Source organism: Dermacentor variabilis, chromosome 3, assembly GCF_050947875.1.
Source record: "Dermacentor variabilis isolate Ectoservices chromosome 3, ASM5094787v1, whole genome shotgun sequence".
In the NCBI taxonomy this organism is placed as follows: domain Eukaryota; kingdom Metazoa; phylum Arthropoda; class Arachnida; order Ixodida; family Ixodidae; genus Dermacentor; species Dermacentor variabilis.
In genome coordinates this window covers 79,705,471-79,721,273 of record NC_134570.1, presented here as the reverse complement: position 1 = coordinate 79,721,273, position 15,803 = coordinate 79,705,471, and the positions used below count along the sequence as shown (strand labels likewise).

General features: G+C 42.4%; 1 protein-coding gene, 12 non-coding genes and 2 pseudogenes across 13 annotated transcripts in view; 14 read left to right on the top strand and 1 right to left on the bottom strand.

The window, feature by feature from the left end:
* The window catches only part of LOC142574577 (uncharacterized), a 97,506-nt gene that overhangs the window by 22,612 nt on the left and 59,091 nt on the right, over positions 1–15,803 (bottom strand). The window lies entirely within an intron of this gene.
* Positions 442–526, top strand: TRNAL-AAG (transfer RNA leucine (anticodon AAG)). The gene has a single exon. It is a non-coding gene; the product is annotated as a tRNA-Leu (tRNA).
* TRNAL-AAG (transfer RNA leucine (anticodon AAG)) lies at positions 1,194–1,275 on the top strand. Its single transcript has one exon. It is a non-coding gene; the product is annotated as a tRNA-Leu (tRNA).
* TRNAL-AAG (transfer RNA leucine (anticodon AAG)) lies at positions 1,941–2,022 on the top strand. The gene has a single exon. It is a non-coding gene; the product is annotated as a tRNA-Leu (tRNA).
* TRNAL-AAG (transfer RNA leucine (anticodon AAG)) lies at positions 3,434–3,518 on the top strand. The gene has a single exon. It is a non-coding gene; the product is annotated as a tRNA-Leu (tRNA).
* On the top strand, positions 4,186–4,267 carry TRNAL-AAG (transfer RNA leucine (anticodon AAG)). Its single transcript has one exon. It is a non-coding gene; the product is annotated as a tRNA-Leu (tRNA).
* Positions 5,327–6,635, top strand: LOC142574009 (uncharacterized; annotated as a pseudogene).
* On the top strand, positions 6,734–6,815 carry TRNAL-AAG (transfer RNA leucine (anticodon AAG)). Its single transcript has one exon. It is a non-coding gene; the product is annotated as a tRNA-Leu (tRNA).
* Positions 8,227–8,311, top strand: TRNAL-AAG (transfer RNA leucine (anticodon AAG)). Its single transcript has one exon. It is a non-coding gene; the product is annotated as a tRNA-Leu (tRNA).
* On the top strand, positions 8,979–9,060 carry TRNAL-AAG (transfer RNA leucine (anticodon AAG)). Its single transcript has one exon. It is a non-coding gene; the product is annotated as a tRNA-Leu (tRNA).
* On the top strand, positions 9,725–9,809 carry TRNAL-AAG (transfer RNA leucine (anticodon AAG)). The gene has a single exon. It is a non-coding gene; the product is annotated as a tRNA-Leu (tRNA).
* TRNAL-GAG (transfer RNA leucine (anticodon GAG)) lies at positions 10,477–10,558 on the top strand. Its single transcript has one exon. It is a non-coding gene; the product is annotated as a tRNA-Leu (tRNA).
* TRNAL-AAG (transfer RNA leucine (anticodon AAG)) lies at positions 11,973–12,057 on the top strand. The gene has a single exon. It is a non-coding gene; the product is annotated as a tRNA-Leu (tRNA).
* On the top strand, positions 13,939–15,172 carry LOC142574007 (uncharacterized; annotated as a pseudogene).
* Positions 15,271–15,352, top strand: TRNAL-AAG (transfer RNA leucine (anticodon AAG)). The gene has a single exon. It is a non-coding gene; the product is annotated as a tRNA-Leu (tRNA).

The following is a 15,803-nucleotide window of genomic DNA, read 5'->3' as shown; positions in this document are numbered from 1 at the left end:
AAAGATTGTTCTTTAGATATTTTCGTTGCATTCAAATCCATGCAAGTCACCTGACGTATTTACGCGTATCTAATGATTGGAATATTTTATTTATCTTTAACTATGATGATTATGTTTTTCTGCAAACCCTACGAAACGGAGCGGTAACATATAGCCCCCTTGCCAGGTTGAGCTAACCAAGTTTTACTGCATCTTTGGCAGTCTATATGATTTGCCGTAGCTGTTCTTGATGTTTCCTAATCAAAACCTTTAAGCAGCTAAGCCTACTAAAGTCGCGTAATCATACTGTGGAGAGCTGTCTTCCGTAGGTATTTGATATATTTCCTGTGCATTTTTTACATTTGGGAAGGAGCACACAAAGTATTTCTTCAGCGCCTTGTTTATAGGCGTTCTAGGCCAGCAAACATTGGAATTCCAATAAAATTCATTTAAGCGGATGATGGCCGTAGCGTGGTCGAGCGGTCTAAGGCGCTGGTTTAAGGCACCAGTCTCTTCGGGGGCGTGGGTTCGAATCCCACCGCTGCCAACAACTTTTTGCTTGGACGCCTGAATTTTGATAGCAGCGGCATGTCGTATCTTGGCTCTGTGAATGTGGGGCCTGAAAGGAAATGCCATTGTAATAGTGCACTATTATGAGTAGTAAGCGCACCATCGCCATTTTCACGTCTATTTTACTTTGTTTAGCGCAATACGCAGCTCCAGAAGTTAATCTGTAACGATGAACGAGAAATACCTTTGAAAGAAGTCCCAAAGATTGTTCTTTAGATATTTTCGTTGCATTCAAATCCATGCAAGTCACCTGACGTATTTACGCGTATCTAATGATTGGAATATTTTATTTATCTTTAACTATGATGATTATGTTTACCTGCAACCCCTACGAAACGGAGCGGTAACATATAGCCACCTTGCCAGGTTGAGCTAATCAAGTTTTGCTGCATCTTTGGCAGTCTGTATGATTTTGCGGAGCTCTTCTTGATGTTTCCTAATTAAAACCTTTAAGCAGCTAAGCGTACTAAAGTCGTGTAATCTAACTGTAGAGAGCTGTCTTCCGTAGGTATTTGATATATTTCCTGTGCATTTTTTACATTTGGGAAGGAGCACACAAAGTATTTCTTCAGCGCCTTGTTTATAGGCGTTCTAGGCCAGCAAACATTGGAATTCCAATAAAATTCATTTAAGCGGATGATGGCGGTAGCGTGGCCGAACGGTCTCAGGCGCTGGTTTAAGGCACCAGTCTCTTCGGGGGCGTGGGTTCGAATCCCACCGCTGCCAACAACTTTTTGCTTGGACGCCTGAATTTTGATAGCAGCGGCATGTCGTACCTTGGCTCTGTGAATGTGGGGCCGGAAAGGAAATGCCATTGTAATAGTGCACTATTATGATTAGTAAGCACAGCAGCGCCATTTTCACGTCTATTTTACTTTGTTTAGCGCAATGCGCAGCTCCAGAAGTTAATCTGTAACGATGAACGAGAAATACCTTTGAAAGAAGTCCCAAAGATTGTTCTTTAGATATTTTCGTTGCATTCGAATACATGCAAGTCACCTGACGTATTTACGCGTATCTAATGATTGGAATATTGTATTTATCTTTAACTATGATGATTATGTTTATTTGCACCCTCTACGAAACCGGGCGGTAACATAAAGCCAACTTTCCAGGTTGAGCTAATCAGGTTTTGCTGCATCTTTGGCAGTCTATATGATTTGCCGTAGCTGTTCTTGATGTTTCCTAATCAAAACCTTTAAGCAGCTAAGCGTACTAAAGTCGTGTAATCATACTGTAGAGAGCTGCCTTCCGTAAATATGATATATTTCCTGTGCATTTTTTACATTTGGGAAGGAGCACACAAAGTGTTTCTTCAGCGCCTTGTTTATAGCCGTTCTAGGCCAGCAAACATTGGAATTGCAATGAAATTCATTTAAGCCGCTGATCGCGGTAGCGTGGCCGAGCGGTCTAAGGCGCTGGTTTAAGGCACCAGTCTCTTCGGGGGCGTGGGTTCGAATCCCACCGCTGCCAATAAACTTTTGCTTTTCCGCCTTAATTTTGATAGCAGCGGCACGTCGTATCTTGGGTCTTTGAAAGTTGGCGGGAACGGAAATGCCATTATAATAGTGCAATATTATGATTAGTGAACACAGCATCGCCATTTTCGCTTCTATGTTACTTTGTTTATCGCAATGCACAGCTCCAGAAGTTAATCTGTAAAGATGAACGAGAAATACCTTTGAACTAAGTCCCAAAGATTGTTCTTTAGATATATTCGTTGCATTCAAATCCATGCAAGTCACCTGACGTATTTACGCGTATCTAATGATAGGAATATTTTATTTATCTTTAACTATGATGATTATGTTTACCTGCAACCCCTACGAAACAGAGCGGTAACATATAGCCACCTTGCCAGGTTGAGCTAACCAAGTTTTACTGCATTTTGGCAGTCTATATGATTTTCCGTAGCTCTTCTTGATGTTTCATAATCAAAACCGTTAAGCAGCTAAGCGTACTAAAGTCGTGTATTCATACTGTGGAGAGCTGTCTTCCGTAGGTATTTGATATCTTTCCCATGCATTTTTTACATTTGAGAAGCACCACACAAAGTATTTCTTCAGCGCCTTGTTTATAGGCGTTCTAGGCCAGCAAACATTGGAATTGCAATAAAATTCATTTAAGCCGCTGATGGCGGTAGCGTGGCCGAGCGGTCTAAGGAGCTGGTTTAAGGCACCAGTCTCTTCGGGGGCGTGGTTTCGAATCCCACCGCTGCCAACAACTTTTTGCTTGGACGCCTGAATTTTGATAGCAGCGGCATGTCGTATCTTGGCTCTGTGAATGTGGGGCCGGAAAGGGAATGCCATTGTAATAGTGCTCCATTATGATTAGTAAGCACAGCATCGCCGTTTTCACGTCTATTTTACTTTGTTTAGCGCAATGCGCAGCTCCAGAAGTTAATCTGTAACGATGAACGAGAAATACCTTTGAAAGAAGTCCCAAAGATTGTTCTTTAGATATTTTCGTTGCATTCAAATCCATGCAAGTCACCTGACGTATTTACGCGTATCTAATGATTGGAATATTTTATTTATCTTTAACTATGATGATTATGTTTTTCTGCAAACCCTACGAAACGGAGCGGTAACATATAGCCCCCTTGCCAGGTTGAGCTAACCAAGTTTTACTGCATCTTTGGCAGTCTATATGATTTGCCGTAGCTGTTCTTGATGTTTCCTAATCAAAACCTTTAAGCAGCTAAGCGTACTAAAGTCGCGTAATCATACTGTGGAGAGCTGTCTTCCGTAGGTATTTGATATATTTCCTGTGCATTTTTTACATTTGGGAAGGAGCACACAAAGTATTTCTTCAGCGCCTTGTTTATAGGCGTTCTAGGCCAGCAAACATTGGAATTCCAATAAAATTCATTTAAGCGGATGATGGCCGTAGCGTGGTCGAGCGGTCTAAGGCGCTGGTTTAAGGCACCAGTCTCTTCGGGGGCGTGGGTTCGAATCCCACCGCTGCCAACAACTTTTTGCTTGGACGCCTGAATTTTGATAGCAGCGGCATGTCGTATCTTGGCTCTGTGAATGTGGGGCCTGAAAGGAAATGCCATTGTAATAGTGCACTATTATGAGTAGTAAGCGCACCATCGCCATTTTCACGTCTATTTTACTTTGTTTAGCGCAATACGCAGCTCCAGAAGTTAATCTGTAACGATGAACGAGAAATACCTTTGAAAGAAGTCCCAAAGATTGTTCTTTAGATATTTTCGTTGCATTCAAATCCATGCAAGTCACCTGACGTATTTACGCGTATCTAATGATTGGAATATTTTATTTATCTTTAACTATGATGATTATGTTTACCTGCAACCCCTACGAAACGGAGCGGTAACATATAGCCACCTTGCCAGGTTGAGCTAATCAAGTTTTGCTGCATCTTTGGCAATCTGTATGATTTTGCGGAGCTCTTCTTGATGTTTCCTAATTAAAACCTTTAAGCAGCTAAGCGTACTATAGTCGTGTAATCTAACTGTAGAGAGCTGTCTTCCGTAAATATCTGATATATTTCCTGTGCATTTTTTACATTTGAGAAGGAGCACACAAAGTATTTCTTCAGCGCCTTGTTTATAGGCGTTCTAGGCCAGCAAACATTGGAATTGCAATAAAATTCATTTAAGACGCTCATGGCGGTAGCGTGGCCGAGCGGTCTAAGGCGCTGGTTTAAGGCACCAGTCTCTTCGGTGGCGTGGTTTCGAATCCCACCGCTGCCAATAACTTTTTGCTTGGCCGCCTTAATTTTGATAGCAGCGGCATGTCGTATCTCTGGTCTTTGAATGTGGGGCGGGAACGGAAATACCATTGTAATAGTGCACTATTATGATTAGTAAGCATAGTATCGCCATTTTCACGTCTATGTTACTTTGTTTAGCGCAATGCACAGCTCCAGAAGTTAATCTGTAAAGATGAACGAGAAATACCTTTGAACTAAGTCCCAAAGATTGTTCTTTAGATATTGTCGTTGCATTCAAATCCCTGCAAGTCTCCTGACATATTTACGCGTATCTAATGATTGGAATATTTTATTTATCTTTAACTATGATGATTATGTTTACCTGCAACCCCTACGAAACGGAGCGGTAACATATAGCCACCTTGCCAGGTTGAGCTAACCAAGTTTTACTGCATCTTTGGCAGTCTATATGATTTGCCGTAGCTCTTCTTGATGTTTCCTAATCAAAACCTTTAAGCAGCTAAGCGTACTAAAGTTGGATAATCATACTGTGGAGAGCTGTCTTCCATAGGTATTTAATATATTTCCTGTGCATTTTTTACATTTGGGAAGGAGTACACAAAGTATTTCTTCAGCGCCTTGTTTATAGGCGTTCTAGGCCAGCAAACGTTGGAATTCCAATAAAATTCATTTAAGCGGATCATGGCGGTAGCGTGGCCGAGTTGATAGACCTTCCTTTAATTTTAGAATACTGTAATGACCTAGGTGAACACTGTGCCATGTTACAGTTAGATATGCAAAAGGCTTTCGACCGTGTGGCCCATAAAATTCTTTTCAGTATTCTAGAACACATAAAGGTAGGGGATTTGATCTTAGATGGGGTAAAGATGTGCTATCAAGACTGTACCGCCAGCCTCATTATAAACAAGGAGGTTACCAAAACCTTTAGTGTCCGGTCATCTGTGCGCCAGGGGTGTGGTTTGTCGCCTCTTTTATTCGCGATTTACCTAGAGCCGCTTTGTAGGAAAATCAAGAATGACAATAGAATATCGGGTTTCAGAGTGCAGTCCGCGGAAGTGAAAGTGCTGATATACGCGGATGACATCGCGTTGTTTTGTCGGGATAAAGAAAGCATCGAAATCGCGGTCGCAGAGGCTTTATCATACTGCAGAATGACAGGCAGTGCTATAAACTTTGATAAATCCCTAGGGGTATGGATCGGCAACTGGGAAGACCATCCGAGTACGTTTGCAAATATCCGCTGGTCAGTCACGCCGGCAAAGTACCTAGGGGTGCCGCTTGAGCACTACCGTGACGCCGTTGATTACTGGAATGCCGAAACTGAAAGGGTTCGTGAAGGTACACTTAAATGGGGAGGCCGCAATTTCTCTATGTTTGCTCGTGCGACAGTGTGCAACCTGTTTGCCGTCGCTAAAATTTCTTACGTGCTCCAAGTGTTGTGCATGTCAAGGGCTAACATACAACGTTTACACAGAGTACTCGCAGTGTTTGTATGGGGTTCAAGCTGGGAGCGCACGAGTCGCACTAATCTCTTTCGTTCGGTTAAAAATGGAGGATTAGGTCTGGCACATTTGTTCATTAAGCAGATTGTGTCGAGGTTTGTTTTCTTACGGGACCAAAATGACCCATTTTTATTAACTATGTTTCAAACAAGGCTGAGCGAAGCTATACCTGAGTTTATTGTATCGTCACATCGGTGCAGTCAAGGCAGAGCGCGTGGTTTCTTAAAAGAGGTAGTCTTGGCTTTTCAGCTGTTAAAGGTTCGGTTTTCCATGGAATACTTAAGTAGGGTACCACGAAAGCGCTTATATAAGGACCTGGTAGACACAATGTTGCCGGTGCCATTGTATCGCTCGATGTTCTGCATTGGACCTGAAAAGGACGTACTAAAAAGAGTAAAACGAATGCCAGTACGCCCGTCGGTAAAGTCCTTCTTTTTCCAGCTTCACACCAATACTTTACCTGTGAAACCATGGCTAGATGAAAAAGGCCTTTCCGTGCCTTGGAGCGTCAACTGTTTACTATGCCAAAAACCCGAAACAGTAGAACACATTTTTCTTGACTGCTGGGATGCTGTGTTCCATTGGGACATCTTACAGAGAACACTAAGGAAGGACTTGCCGATTACTCCATATGGGATTCGTTTCTTGCCTACTCTAAATGAAGACAATGTACCCTATGACATGTTCATGCTGGTGTCCTTACATAGTTTATGAAAAACTAGAATGGCTGTGAGACATGCTGAAGTAAATGCCCGGCCTGTTAGAGAATACTTCATTGAAAGCATTTGTCATATTAAGGAAATGTATAATTTGCAAAAAGAAAAACCAACATGGCTCAGTGTGATGACTGAGCTAGCGAATTTCAAGCGTTTTTAGCCCTGTGACTGCCAACCAGTGGCGGAGTTTTTGTCGTGTCCGTTGTGTATTGATAAAATGTCTTGTTTTGTAGCCTTGTTGCCACGTCAGTAATAAAGAAAAAAAAAAGTAGCGTGGCCGAGCGGTCTAAGGCCCTGGTTTAAGGCACCAGTCTCTTCGGGGGCGTGGGTTCGAATCCCACCGCTGCCAGCAACTTTTTGCTTGGACGCCTGAATTTTGATAGCAGCGGCACGTCGTATCTTGGGTCTTTGAAAGTTGGCGGGAACGGAAATGCCATTATAATAGTGCAATATTATGATTAGTAAACACAGCATCGCCATTTTCGCTTCTATGTTACTTTGTTTAGCGCAATGCACAGCTCCAGAAGTTAATCTGTAAAGACGAACGAGAAATACCTTTGAACTAACTCCCAAAGATTGTTCTTTAGATATTTTCGTTGCATTCAAATCCATGCAAGTCACCTGACGTATTTACGCGTATCTGATGATAGGAATATTTTATTTATCTTTAACTATGATGATTATGTTTACCTGCAACCCCTACGAAACAGAGCGGTAACATATAGCCACCTTGCCAGGTTGAGCTAACCAAGTTTTACTGCATTTTGGCAGTCTATATGATTTTCCGTAGCTCTTCTTCATGTTTCCTAATCAAAACCGTTAAGCAGCTAAGCGTACTAAAGTCGTGTATTCATACTGTGGAGAGCTGTCTTCCGTAGGTATTTGATATCTTTCCCGTGCATTTTTTACATTTGAGAAGCACCACACAAAGTATTTCTTCAGCGCCTTGTTTATAGGCGTTCTAGGCCAGCAAACATTGGAATTGCAATAAAATTCATTTAAGCCGCTGATGGCGGTAGCGTGGCCGAGCGGTCTAAGGAGCTGGTTTAAGGCACCAGTCTCTTCGGGGGCGTGGTTTCGAATCCCACCGCTGCCAACAACTTTTTGCTTGGACGCCTGAATTTTGATAGCAGCGGCATGTCGTATCTTGGCTCTGTGAATGTGGGGCCGGAAAGGAAATGCCATTGTAATAGTGCACCATTATGATTAGTAAGCACAGCATCGCCGTTTTCACGTCTATTTTACTTTGTTTAGCGCAATGCGCAGCTCCAGAAGTTAATCTGTAACGATGAACGAGAAATACCTTTGAAAGAAGTCCCAAAGATTGTTCTTTAGATATTTTCGTTGCATTCAAATCCATGCAAGTCACCTGACGTATTTACGCGTATCTAATGATTGGAATATTTTATTTATCTTTAACTATGATGATTATGTTTACCTGCAAACCCTACGAAACGGAGCGGTAACATATAGCCCCCTTGCCAGGTTGAGCTAAGCAAGTTTTACTGCATCTTTGGCAGTCTATATGATTTGCCGTAGCTGTTCTTGATGTTTCCTAATCAAAACCTTTAAGCAGCTAAGCGTACTAAAGTCGCGTAATCATACTGTGGAGAGCTGTCTTCCGTAGGTATTTGATATATTTCCTGTGCATTTTTTACATTTGGGAAGGAGCACACAAAGTATTTCTTCAGCGCCTTGTTTATAGGCGTTCTAGGCCAGCAAACATTGGAATTCCAATAAAATTCATTTAAGCGGATGATGGCCGTAGCGTGGCCGAGCGGTCTAAGGCGCTGGTTTAAGGCACCAGTCTCTTCGGGGGCGTGGGTTCGAATCCCACCGCTGCCAACAACTTTTTGCTTGGACGCCTGAATTTTGATAGCAGCGGCATGTCGTATCTTGGCTCTGTGAATGTGGGGCCTGGAAGGAAATGCCATTGTAATAGTGCACTATTATGAGTAGTAAGCGTACCATCGCCATTTTCACGTCTATTTTACTTTGTTTAGCGCAATGCGCAGCTCCAGAAGTTAATCTGTAACGATGAACGAGAAATACCTTTGAAAGAAGTCCCAAAGATTGTTCTTTAGATATTTTCGTTGCATTCAAATCCATGCAAGTCACCTGACGTATTTACGCGTATCTAATGATTGGAATATTTTATTTATCTTTAACTATGATGATTATGTTTACCTGCAACCCCTACGAAACGGAGCGGTAACATATAGCCACCTTGCCAGGTTGAGCTAATCAGGTTTTGCTGCATCTTTGGCAGTCTGTATGATTTTGCGGAGCTCTTCATGAAGTTTCCTAATCAAAACCTTTAAGCAGCTAAGCGTACTAAAGTCGTGTAATCATACTGTGGAGAGCTGTCTTCCGTAGGTATTTGATATATTTCCTGTGCATTTTTTACATTTGAGAAGGAGCACACAAAGTATTTCTTCAGCGCCTTGTTTATAGGCGTTCTAGGCCAGCAAACATTGGAATTGCAATAAAATTCATTTAAGCCGCTCATGGCGGTAGCGTGGCCGAGCGGCCTAAGGCGCTGGTTTAAGGCACCAGTCTCTTCGGGGGCGTGGGTTCGAATCCAACCGCTGCCAACAACTTTTTGCTTGGACGCCTGAATTTTGATAGCAGCGGCATGTCGTATCTTGGGTCTTTGAATGTGGGGCGGGAACGGAAATGCCATTATATTAGTGTACTATTATGATTAGTAAGCACAGCATCGCCATTTTCACGCCTAGTTTACTTTGTTTAGCGCAATGCGCAGCTCCAGAAGTTAATCTGTAACGATGAACGAGAAATACCTTTGAAAGAAGTCCCAAAGATAGTTCTTTAGATATTGTCGTTGCATTCAAATCCATGCAAGTCTCCTGACATATTTACGCGTATCTAATGATTGGAATATTTTATTTATCTTTAACTATGATGATTATGTTTACCTGCAACCCCTACGAAACGGAGCGGTAACATATAGCCACCTTGCCAGGTTGAGCTAACCAAGTTTTACTGCATCTTTGGCAGTCTATATGATTTGCCGTAGCTCTTCTTGATGTTTCCTAATCAAAACCTTTAAGCAGCTAAGCGTACTAAAGTTGGATAATCATACTGTGGAGAGCTGTCTTCCATAGGTATTTAATATATTTCCTGTGCATTTTTTACATTTGGGAAGGAGTACACAAAGTATTTCTTCAGCGCCTTGTTTATAGGCGTTCTAGGCCAGCAAACGTTGGAATTCCAATAAAATTCATTTAAGCGGATCATGGCGGTACCGTGGCCGAGCGGTCTAAGGCCCTGGTTTAAGGCACCAGTCTCTTCGGGGGCGTGGGTTCGAATCCCACCGCTGCCAGCAACTTTTTGCTTGGACGCTTGAATTTTGATAGCAGCGGCACGTCGTATCTTGGCTCTGTGAATGTGGGGCCGGAAAGGAAATGCCATTGTAATAGTGCACCATTATAATTAGTAAACACAGCATCGCCGTTTTCACGTCTATTTTACTTTGTTTAGCGCAATGCGCAGCTCCAGAAGTTAATCTGTAACGATGAACGAGAAATACCTTTGAAAGAAGTCCCAAAGATTGTTCTTTAGATATTGTCGTTGCATTCAAATCCATGCAAGTCTCCTGACATATTTACGCGTATCTAATGATTGGAATATTTTATTTATCTTTAACTATGATGATTATGTTTACCTGCAACCCCTACGAAACGGAGCGGTAACATATAGCCACCTTGCCAGGTTGAGCTAACCAAGTTTTACTGCATCTTTGGCAGTCTATATGATTTGCCGTAGCTCTTCTTGATGTTTCCTAATCAAAACCTTTAAGCAGCTAAGCGTACTAAAGTTGGATAATCATACTGTGGAGAGCTGTCTTCCGTAGGTATTTAATATATTTCCTGTGCATTTTTTACATTTGGGAAGGAGCACACAAAGTATTTCTTCAGCGCCTTGTTTATAGGCGTTCTAGGCCAGCAAACGTTGAAATTCCAATAAAATTCATTTAAGCGGATCATGGCGGTAGCGTGGCCGAGCGGTCTAAGGCGCTGGTTTGAGGCACCAGTCTCTTCGGGGGCGTGGGTTCGAATCCCACCGCTGCCAGCAACTTTTTGCTTGGACGCCTGAATTTTGATAGCAGCGGCATGTCCTATCTTGGCTCTGTGAATGTGGGGCCGGAAAGGAAATGCCATTGTAATAGTGCACCATTATAATTAGTAAACACAGCATCGCCGTTTTCACGTCTATTTTACTTTGTTTAGCGCAATGCGCAGCTCCAGAAGTTAATCTGTAACGATGAACGAGAAATACCTTTGAAAGAAGTCCCAAAGATTGTTCTTTAGATGTTTTCGTTGCATTCAAATCCATGCAAGTCACCTGACGTATTTACGCGTATCTAATGATTGGAATATTTTATTTATCTTTAACTATGATGTATATGTTTATTTGCACCCTCTACGAAACCGGGCGGTAACATATAGCCAACTTTCCAGGTTGAGCTAATCAGGTTTTGCTGCATCTTTGGCAGTCTGTATGATTTTGCGGAGCTCTTCATGAAGTTTCCTAATGAAAACCTTTAAGCAGCTAAGCGTACTAAAGTCGTGTAATCATACTGTAGAGAGGTGTCTTCCGTAGGTATTTGATATATTTCCTGTGCATTTTTTTACATTTGAGAAGGAGCACACAAAGTATTTCTTCAGCGCCTTGTTTATAGGCGTTCTAGGCCAGCAAACATTGGAATTGCAATAAAATTCATTTAAGCCGCTGATGGCGGTAGCGTGGCCGAGCGGTCTAAGGAGCTGGTTTAAGGCACCAGTCTCTTCGGGGGCGTGGTTTCGAATCCCACCGCTGCCAACAACTTTTTGCTTGGACGCCTGAATTTTGATAGCAGCGGCATGTCGTATCTTGGCTCTGTGAATGTGGGGCCGGAAAGGGAATGCCATTGTAATAGTGCTCCATTATGATTAGTAAGCACAGCATCGCCGTTTTCACGTCTATTTTACTTTGTTTAGCGCAATGCGCAGCTCCAGAAGTTAATCTGTAACGATGAACGAGAAATACCTTTGAAAGAAGTCCCAAAGATTGTTCTTTAGATATTTTCGTTGCATTCAAATCCATGCAAGTCACCTGACGTATTTACGCGTATCTAATGATTGGAATATTTTATTTATCTTTAACTATGATGATTATGTTTACCTGCAACCCCTACGAAACGGAGCGGTAACATATAGCCCCCTTGCCAGGTTGAGCTAACCAAGTTTTACTGCATCTTTGGCAGTCTATATGATTTGCCGTAGCTGTTCTTGATGTTTCCTAATCAAAACCTTTAAGCAGCTAAGCGTACTAAAGTCGCGTAATCATACTGTGGAGAGCTGTCTTCCGTAGGTATTTGATATATTTCCTGTGCATTTTTTACATTTGGGAAGGAGCACACAAAGTATTTCTTCAGCGCCTTGTTTATAGGCGTTCTAGGCCAGCAAACATTGGAATTCCAATAAAATTCATTTAAGCGGATGATGGCCGTAGCGTGGTCGAGCGGTCTAAGGCGCTGGTTTAAGGCACCAGTCTCTTCGGGGGCGTGGGTTCGAATCCCACCGCTGCCAACAACTTTTTGCTTGGACGCCTGAATTTTGATAGCAGCGGCATGTCGTATCTTGGCTCTGTGAATGTGGGGCCTGAAAGGAAATGCCATTGTAATAGTGCACTATTATGAGTAGTAAGCGCACCATCGCCATTTTCACGTCTATTTTACTTTGTTTAGCGCAATACGCAGCTCCAGAAGTTAATCTGTAACGATGAACGAGAAATACCTTTGAAAGAAGTCCCAAAGATTGTTCTTTAGATATTTTCGTTGCATTCAAATCCATGCAAGTCACCTGACGTATTTACGCGTATCTAATGATTGGAATCTTCTTTAACTTTAACTATGATGATTATGTTTACCTGCAACCCCTACGAAACGGAGCGGTAACATATAGCCACCTTGCCAGGTTGAGCTAATCAAGTTTTGCTGCATCTTTGGCAATCTGTATGATTTTGCGGAGCTCTTCTTGATGTTTCCTAATTAAAACCTTTAAGCAGCTAAGCGTACTATAGTCGTGTAATCTAACTGTAGAGAGCTGTCTTCCGTAAATATCTGATATATTTCCTGTGCATTTTTTACATTTGAGAAGGAGCACACAAAGTATTTCTTCAGCGCCTTGTTTATAGGCGTTCTAGGCCAGCAAACATTGGAATTGCAATAAAATTCATTTAAGACGCTCATGGCGGTAGCGTGGCCGAGCGGTCTAAGGCGCTAGTTTAAGGCACCAGTCTCTTCGGTGGCGTGGTTTCGAATCCCACCGCTGCCAATAACTTTTTGCTTGGCCGCCTTAATTTTGATAGCAGCGGCATGTCGTATCTCTGGTCTTTGAATGTGGGGCGGGAACGGAAATACCATTATAATAGTGCACTATTATGATTAGTAAGCATAGTATCGCCATTTTCACGTCTATGTTACTTTGTTTAGCGCAATGCACAGCTCCAGAAGTTAATCTGTAAAGATGAACGAGAAATACCTTTGAACTAAGTCCCAAAGATTGTTCTTTAGATATTGTCGTTGCATTCAAATCCCTGCAAGTCTCCTGACATATTTACGCGTATCTAATGATTGGAATATTTTATTTATCTTTAACTATGATGATTATGTTTACCTGCAACCCCTACGAAACGGAGCGGTAACATATAGCCACCTTGCCAGGTTGAGCTAACCAAGTTTTACTGCATCTTTGGCAGTCTATATGATTTGCCGTAGCTCTTCTTGATGTTTCCTAATCAAAACCTTTAAGCAGCTAAGCGTACTAAAGTTGGATAATCATACTGTGGAGAGCTGTCTTCCATAGGTATTTAATATATTTCCTGTGCATTTTTTACATTTGGGAAGGAGTACACAAAGTATTTCTTCAGCGCCTTGTTTATAGGCGTTCTAGGCCAGCAAACGTTGGAATTCCAATAAAATTCATTTAAGCGGATCATGGCGGTAGCGTGGCCGAGTTGATAGACCTTCCTTTAATTTTAGAATACTGTAATGACCTAGGTGAACACTGTGCCATGTTACAGTTAGATATGCAAAAGGCTTTCGACCGTGTGGCCCATAAAATTCTTTTCAGTATTCTAGAACACATAAAGGTAGGGGATTTGATCTTAGATGGGGTAAAGATGTGCTATCAAGACTGTACCGCCAGCCTCATTATAAACAAGGAGGTTACCAAAACCTTTAGTGTCCGGTCATCTGTGCGCCAGGGGTGTGGTTTGTCGCCTCTTTTATTCGCGATTTACCTAGAGCCGCTTTGTAGGAAAATCAAGAATGACAATAGAATATCGGGTTTCAGAGTGCAGTCCGCGGAAGTGAAAGTGCTGATATACGCGGATGACATCGCGTTGTTTTGTCGGGATAAAGAAAGCATCGAAATCGCGGTCGCAGAGGCTTTATCATACCGCAGAATGACAGGCAGTGCTATAAACTTTGATAAATCCCTAGGGGTATGGATCGGCAACTGGGAAGACCATCCGAGTACGTTTGCAAATATCCGCTGGTCAGTCACGCCGGCAAAGTACCTAGGGGTGCCGCTTGAGCACTACCGTGACGCCGTTGATTACTGGAATGCCGAAACTGAAAGGGTTCGTGAAGGTACACTTAAATGGGGAGGCCGCAATTTCTCTATGTTTGCTCGTGCGACAGTGTGCAACCTGTTTGCCGTCGCTAAAATTTCTTACGTGCTCCAAGTGTTGTGCATGTCAAGGGCTAACATACAACGTTTACACAGAGTACTCGCAGTGTTTGTATGGGGTTCAAGCTGGGAGCGCACGAGTCGCACTAATCTCTTTCGTTCGGTTAAAAATGGAGGATTAGGTCTGGCACATTTGTTCATTAAGCAGATTGTGTCGAGGTTTGTTTTCTTACGGGACCAAAATGACCCATTTTTATTAACTATGTTTCAAACAAGGCTGAGCGAAGCTATACCTGAGTTTATTGTATCGTCACATCGGTGCAGTCAAGGCAGAGCGCGTGGTTTCTTAAAAGAGGTAGTCTTGGCTTTTCAGCTGTTAAAGGTTCGGTTTTCCATGGAATACTTAAGTAGGGTACCACGAAAGCGCTTATATAAGGACCTGGTAGACACAATGTTGCCGGTGCCATTGTATCGCTCGATGTTCTGCATTGGACCTGAAAAGGACGTACTAAAAAGAGTAAAACGAATGCCAGTACGCCCGTCGGTAAAGTCCTTCTTTTTCCAGCTTCACACCAATACTTTACCTGTGAAACCATGGCTAGATGAAAAAGGCCTTTCCGTGCCTTGGAGCGTCAACTGTTTACTATGCCAAAAACCCGAAACAGTAGAACACATTTTTCTTGACTGCTGGGATGCTGTGTTCCATTGGGACATCTTACAGAGAACACTAAGGAAGGACTTGCCGATTACTCCATATGGGATTCGTTTCTTGCCTACTCTAAATGAAGACAATGTACCCTATGACATGTTCATGCTGGTGTCCTTACATAGTTTATGAAAAACTAGAATGGCTGTGAGACATGCTGAAGTAAATGCCCGGCCTGTTAGAGAATACTTCATTGAAAGCATTTGTCATATTAAGGAAATGTATAATTTGCAAAAAGAAAAACCAACATGGCTCAGTGTGATGACTGAGCTAGCGAATTTCAAGCGTTTTTAGCCCTGTGACTGCCAACCAGTGGCGGAGTTTTTGTCGTGTCCGTTGTGTATTGATAAAATGTCTTGTTTTGTAGCCTTGTTGCCACGTCAGTAATAAAGAAAAAAAAAAGTAGCGTGGCCGAGCGGTCTAAGGCCCTGGTTTAAGGCACCAGTCTCTTCGGGGGCGTGGGTTCGAATCCCACCGCTGCCAGCAACTTTTTGCTTGGACGCCTGAATTTTGATAGCAGCGGCACGTCGTATCTTGGGTCTTTGAAAGTTGGCGGGAACGGAAATGCCATTATAATAGTGCAATATTATGATTAGTAAACACAGCATCGCCATTTTCGCTTCTATGTTACTTTGTTTAGCGCAATGCACAGCTCCAGAAGTTAATCTGTAAAGACGAACGAGAAATACCTTTGAACTAACTCCCAAAGATTGTTCTTTAGATATTTTCGTTGCATTCAAATCCATGCAAGTCACCTGACGTATTTACGCGTATCTGATGATAGGAATATTTTATTTATCTTTAACTATGATGATTATGTTTACCTGCAACCCCTACGAAACAGAGCGGTAACATATAGCCACCTTGCCAGGTTGAGCTAACCAAGTTTTACTGCATTTTGGCAGTCTATATGATTTTCCGTAGCTCTTCTTCA